The sequence below is a fragment of the Geotrypetes seraphini genome, chromosome 19 (assembly GCF_902459505.1).
Source record: "Geotrypetes seraphini chromosome 19, aGeoSer1.1, whole genome shotgun sequence".
NCBI classification, from domain to species: Eukaryota; Metazoa; Chordata; class Amphibia; order Gymnophiona; family Dermophiidae; genus Geotrypetes; species Geotrypetes seraphini.
The window spans coordinates 6,350,563-6,356,562 of NC_047102.1; the positions used below are offsets into that span (position 1 = coordinate 6,350,563).

The following is a 6,000-nucleotide window of genomic DNA, read 5'->3' on the forward strand; positions in this document are numbered from 1 at the left end:
CAGTGGCTTCCCCCACATCTATCTCAGACTCAAATGCCACAAAAATATTTATGACAAGAAATTATTCAACTCTTAGAGTCAGTGTGATTGGTGGGGGTTTTTTTTTATATACAATCATCAAAATGTTTAGGTTTCCTGTAATCTCCCAAGGCGATTTACCTTGGGAGATTACCTGTGTAATGTTCACAAGGTAATACGATCTTATCCGAATGCAGAACTGCCAGTGATACAATACAAATGTATTCCCTGCTAGAGCATTGTCAGGGAAAGACTGGCATCAGTTCTATTTGCTGTGCTCTCTGCCATCTGTGTTCCTTGGAAGTCTGTTTCTGTAACATCTGAGATCTTATGGGTCAAAGATGGAACGGCAACAGAATATCTTATTCTTATGAAAACAAAATAAGAGTAGAATAATAGGTAACAACATTTTTAGCAGGCATGCTTTCAAGTATATTTTCAATGAGAAACCTCTCAATGTGTGAAGAAAGAGGGCAGATGGTCCTTTCTTTCACTTTTTTGTTACTGTGAATGTTCTGGTCTACTCTGTAAGATTTGCACTTCTATGCATGATCCCAGGGGCAGGCAATTCCGGTCCTCGAGAGCCACGGGCAGGTCAGGTTTTCAGGATAACCGCAATGAATATGTACGAGATGGATTCGCACGCACTGTCTCCAGGAGATGCAAATCTATCTCATGCACATTCATTGTGGATATCCTGAAAACCTGACCTGCCCGTGGCTCTCGAGGACCGGAATGGCCTGCCCCTGCATTATCCCGATGTGCATATATACTTATAATAAACACGTCTTGAAAATTGGTATAAAGAACTCACACTACAAGTGATCCTGTCCTTTGTGGGGCGTCTGCCCGGTGCCTAAAACGTAGGGTGCACCTCCCGTATATACCGCAAGGTGCTAGTCCCTAGAAATGCAGTTAAACACTCAATAATTGCAAAATCGTACCTCTCTTTCGTAACAGAGCCACTAAAGTTAACAGATGGCTTTTTCTAGCACACACCAAGGATTTGACTGGCTGCGGTCATTTTTCATAGCACGGCTCGACCCTAACTCGTTTCAAAGGGACGCAACCCTTGTTAGAGAATCCAGTTAAAGCAAATAAGCGCAGTGATGGACTTCAGCCCACAAGCAATATTTACTTTGTCATTAGCAATCTTGCTTAACTCTGGAACCAAGTACAAATAAACAGAAACTTACACTTGCTACAAACATGAAGAACTCCATGAGGGTATTTATAAGCTTGGAGTAAGGGACAGTCATCCATCATTACCACAATGTTCAGTGACATCATAATCGCTGGAATACCTGCAACTTCTTCCTGCACCAGAGAACTTTTTAGCTCAAGAGTTTGCTAAATTGGGTGTTTAAAACCCAAAGCACCTACAGGCAAGCTCACATCTCTTTCACCATCAGGCTTTTAAAGCTAAGGTATGCTCAAAGCAACTTTGACACCGGAGTTCCAACTTCCAGAGATTTTATCCACAGGAAAAGATCTGAAGAGCCAGCTCTGTGCCGGGCTTAAGCACCCCCCAATACCGAGCAAACTCCTTGAGCGTGTCTAGGGATAGGTCATTTCTATGCCAGTTTAGCATCCCCCAATCATTGTGAAAAGTTGGCTCTTATGAATGGCAAGAATGCCCTAAGAAATAAAAGACCTTAACAAGCAATTCTTAATGCAACCTTGCCATACTGGGACAGACCAAAGGTCCATAAAGCCTACTATATTCCCTTTGCAACAGTGGCCAATCCGGGTCCCAAGTCCCAAAACAGATCCTAGGAATAAGCAATATGGACTTCTCTTTTAGGGAATTCTCCAAACCTTTTTTAAACCCTGCTAAGCTGATTTTTACCACATTCTTTAATGACCCAAGGTTTGTTTAGTAGCTTCATGGCATGCCCCCTTGCCCTAGCATTTCAGGAAATAGTAGGACTAGGGGACATGTGAGAAGACGAGGCTGCTGATCCAGAGCAGGTGTGAGAAAGCTCCACATGCTCCAAATCAAGAGGCAAGGCGCCACTTTTTGGGTCCCAGCGCTAAAAGCAGGAGCAGGGCGTGAACATAGCGCCCCCGCCCCCGAAACCTCTTAAACCCTTTAACTTCCCCCCCAGGGAAACTTGCTCGACGGCTCTCACCTGTTTCCAGCTCGCAGCGCCCCGACCACTTCACACATTCCTGCCACGGAGGAGACGCCTTCGCGCGCGACCAGCCGGCAGGGCACCGAGTCCGTTAGCGAAGAGGAGAAAGAAAAAAAAAAAAAAAAAAAAAAGCTCTTCCGGTCGGTCTGGACGAACTTTCCCCAAAGCGGGCGCGGATAAAACCAAAGCAAACTTCTGGAGGAAAGAGAAGCGGCGGAAGCCACAACAGCGGCGGCGGACGGCGCGAGCCGCTGGCTTCTGGCGGCAAGCGCGCGCGCAAATTGCGGGTGAAGCCGGCGCGCGCGCGCTCAGCCACCAAATCCCACACTGGTCGCACCTGCGGGTGGCGCGCGCTCACTGCAGCGAGGTTGAGGTGGGAGGGGGGGGGGGACGAGCGCGAGCGAGAGTTAGCGCTCAGCAGAACAATGCATGTTATTATGTATGTTTACACGTGTGAGCCGCTTAGGGAAAAAAGCGGGTTATAAAGAAAATAAAACAAACAAAAAAAAAAAAAAAAGGGAAAGGGTAAAACGCGGATCTAAACCCCCACGTCTTTTTTTAAAAAAAAAAAATAAAAAAAGGGGGGGGGTTAGGCCCTTTTTTGTATGTTTCAATCAATTTTTATTTTCAAACGGAAAAGCAACCTGCAAAGTCCAGGCAACCGTGGAATAACGACAACAAAGTAGAACCAGAATGCAAAATAGACTAACCAGCACCCCACCACTTTTAGGGCTCCTTTTACAAAGGTGAGCTAGCGGTTTTAGCGCGCGCTACGCGTTAACGCCTCCATAGAGCGTGCGTTAGTATTTTCCGTGTAACGCGGGGGTTAGCGCGCGCTAAAAACACTAGCGCACCTTCGTAAAAGGAGGCCTTAGGCTCGGCATAGGTTAAAGCGCGGAGCTCGCGGATCTCAACTGCCCGTCCTTAAAAGTCCGAGCTCCGTGCCACCTTTAGGGCTCCTTTTACGAAGCCGCAATAGCGGTTTAATGCGTGCTAAACTGCCAAGACGCGCTAGCCGCTACCGCCTTCTTTTTTAGGAGGCAGTAGTTTTTCGGGTAGCGCGTGATTAAAAGTCACACGTGTTAAAGCCGCTACCGTGGCTTCGTAAAAGGAGCCCTTAGTCTCAGCATAGGTGATGGCTCTTGACAGACCTCCATGACACTTGAGCTCCGACGGACCCTAATGCTTCTCCCTCTCTATACTGAGACTAAAAGTGGCAAAACTGTTGCCCTGATGTCTGCGCCACTTTTACCCCCCTCTTCTACGAAACCGCATTAGCAGTTTTTTTTAGCACAGAGAGCCGCGCTGAATGGCCCGTGCTGCTCCCGACGCTCATTGTAGTAGTCGGGAATATGTCCCAGTTTTTATCCGCAAGGTCTTATAGTATGATGCCTTTGTTATTTACGAGCCTGGCTTTTCTCTACTGCTGGGGCAGCTGCTCCTAACCCGTAGGTCATTCCTCTACTCCGAGAAGGAGGGGCTGGGATAGAAAGCAATCGGACCTGGAGCTTTAAGAAAGTGAAGCTAACTGCCCACAGGTTTTGAAAGGGTGCTAATTCCAACCCTTTCCCCGTCGGTAACAAATCACCAAATAAATGTTGCTTGTGTTTTCTTGGTAACTTTGTGAAAGGAACTTTCCTAGAAAAATGAGCCATGCAAATAAACAGGGTTCACGGATCAGGACTCGCTTTCTGTGCAGGAGGCAGGGCCATCCCACTTCAGCAAAGGCCCCCGCTTGCCTGTTTTTCAACTCCTGTTGACTTATCTACATGAGCAATGAGTCTCTGTACTTGGCTCCATATCCCTCGGCACCCGCCATAGGCCACCCCTGGCAAGAGGAAGAAATGGACTGGAAAGAAACAGAGCAGGGACTTAATTGCAATGTGCCACATCTATGTTATCTATGTTATATGTTCAGCATTACTGGAAAGTATAGAGCACACAGATTTGCATATAACGATATAAAATGTGATCAGATACATCAGTGCCATAAAGCACTGGATATTCATTTGGGGAAGCTCAGGGTCTACTGAATATTAAGGCACAATCATTTTGCAAATGTGAATAAATCCAGTGCCTCTCTGAACCGTTTCATCCTTTCCTGCTTTGTTAATACATACTAGTACAGTATTTCTCAACTTCTTCATGCCAAGTGCCCCCTAAGCCTAACAAATACCAACTGAGTACCCTCACCCAAGCTCCGCCCCAGTCCCGCCCAAGCTCCACCCCTGACTTTCTCGCCGATGTCAGAATTGACGTTGGGGGCAAGGCTTGTGGGCTGGCCGCTGCACGCACCATGGCCCATCCCCTGCAGGGAGTTGCTGCTGCCCCCCCAGTGTCGGCTTTGGGGGTGGCGATGGCTGCTTCAGCGAGAGGCAGGCAGGGATCCCAGCGGCGGCCAGGCCGTATACCCCCAACAGGTGGTCCATGTACCCCCAAGAGTACACATACACGTAGAGGTTAATATTCAAAAGCACATAGCTGTGCCTGCAACCTGGATAAACACAGCTGAGAACGATATCTGAACATCTTTACTGACCGTCATGTACAGTCCAGATCGTGCCATGGCAGTCTACTATCAGATGGCATCACTGGACATCTTTACAGACTGTCGTGGCACTGTTACATTCCATTAGTGGCTTATTCCGCCATGACCCTGCGGTTCAAGGCGGATTACGCAAGAGGTTATCTGGACATTTCCAGGAGAGCTACAAAGTTGCATGGGTTACTTCGGGGGGATCTGGACAATGTATCAGGGTCATTACAAGATAGATAGTTTAGTTAGAAGGTTGTAGGATCTGGGGAAGTTGAAATGTTTTCTGCGGTGTTACTTTCTATCCAGATAGAACTGTTGGTTTAACAACGAGGTGGTCACTAATTGTGTGTGTGTTTTAAGAAATAGTCTGTGATCAAATTCTTACAGAACAGAGTTTACATCTTTTAAGATAAGTAAAAATATGATTAAAAAAAAAATCTTAAAAGATTTTCTAGTTAGCGTATAGAAAATTATTTTGAAGATTAAAATTTATAAAGAGACCGATGACGACTACGATAACGTAAATCCCTGTCAGCAATGAAGTCTTTGGAGCCGAGGTGGATGGTATCGTTGAGGTCTGAGAAGATTGTTTGTGTTTAATTATTTTGAAGTAGGAATTCTAGACTGCTTAAAAAATATAAATACACCCACAGTGTTGTACCACGGAATGTCTGTACCGAGACTGCCGTGGCACTATCATAACATTGTTGAACACTTTCAGACTGCTTTGGCACTGCCCAGATAGTACCACTGAATATCTTTGCAGCCACCATCAATTTACAGTTCCTTCATATTTTTTTTAAAAAAGTGGGAGATCCAATAATTATAATAACCCAACATGTCTATTTATTAATTTAAGCAGCAGGCTCTATCACCAGTCTCCTCATCTGTCAATACGCTAATGATATCCACATTTTATCTGTATTAAATCTTGTAGCAAGGAAAAAAATGTTTTAAATGTGAGTCAAGTCAAAGGATGTTTTAGGGAGTATCTCCTTAGCATGTTGAAAACTTTAAACTCTTCTAATCATTAGCCCAATAATTTTAGCAATAAAAGTTGTGCTTTGAATCCCCTATGTGAAATTAAATAGACTTTAAGCAACAGGAGTGTACCTATCAGAAGCAGGAGTTAAGCCAATGATATGTCGGAGCAGTGCAGGGTGGCGGCCTCTGCCCACATAACTTATCGAGATAACTTAGTAACATAGTAGATGACGGCAGACAAAAACTCGAATGGTCCATCCAGTCTGCCCAACCTGATGCAACCTAAAATTTATTTTTTCTTCTTCTTTGCTATTTCTGGGCAAGAAT

The 6,000-nt window shown here is 45.4% G+C and overlaps 1 protein-coding gene across 2 annotated transcripts in view; it reads right to left on the reverse strand.

Moving 5' to 3' along the window:
* Positions 1-2,506, reverse strand: part of SHANK2 (SH3 and multiple ankyrin repeat domains 2) — a 349,291-nt gene extending 346,785 nt beyond the window's left edge. For both annotated transcript variants that reach the window (XM_033928600.1, XM_033928599.1), the window contains exon 1: positions 2,151-2,506. The gene's annotated coding sequence lies outside the window, so the exon portion shown is untranslated. The remainder of the gene's footprint in view (positions 1-2,150) is intronic.
* Positions 2,507-6,000: the final 3,494 nt, after the last annotated feature.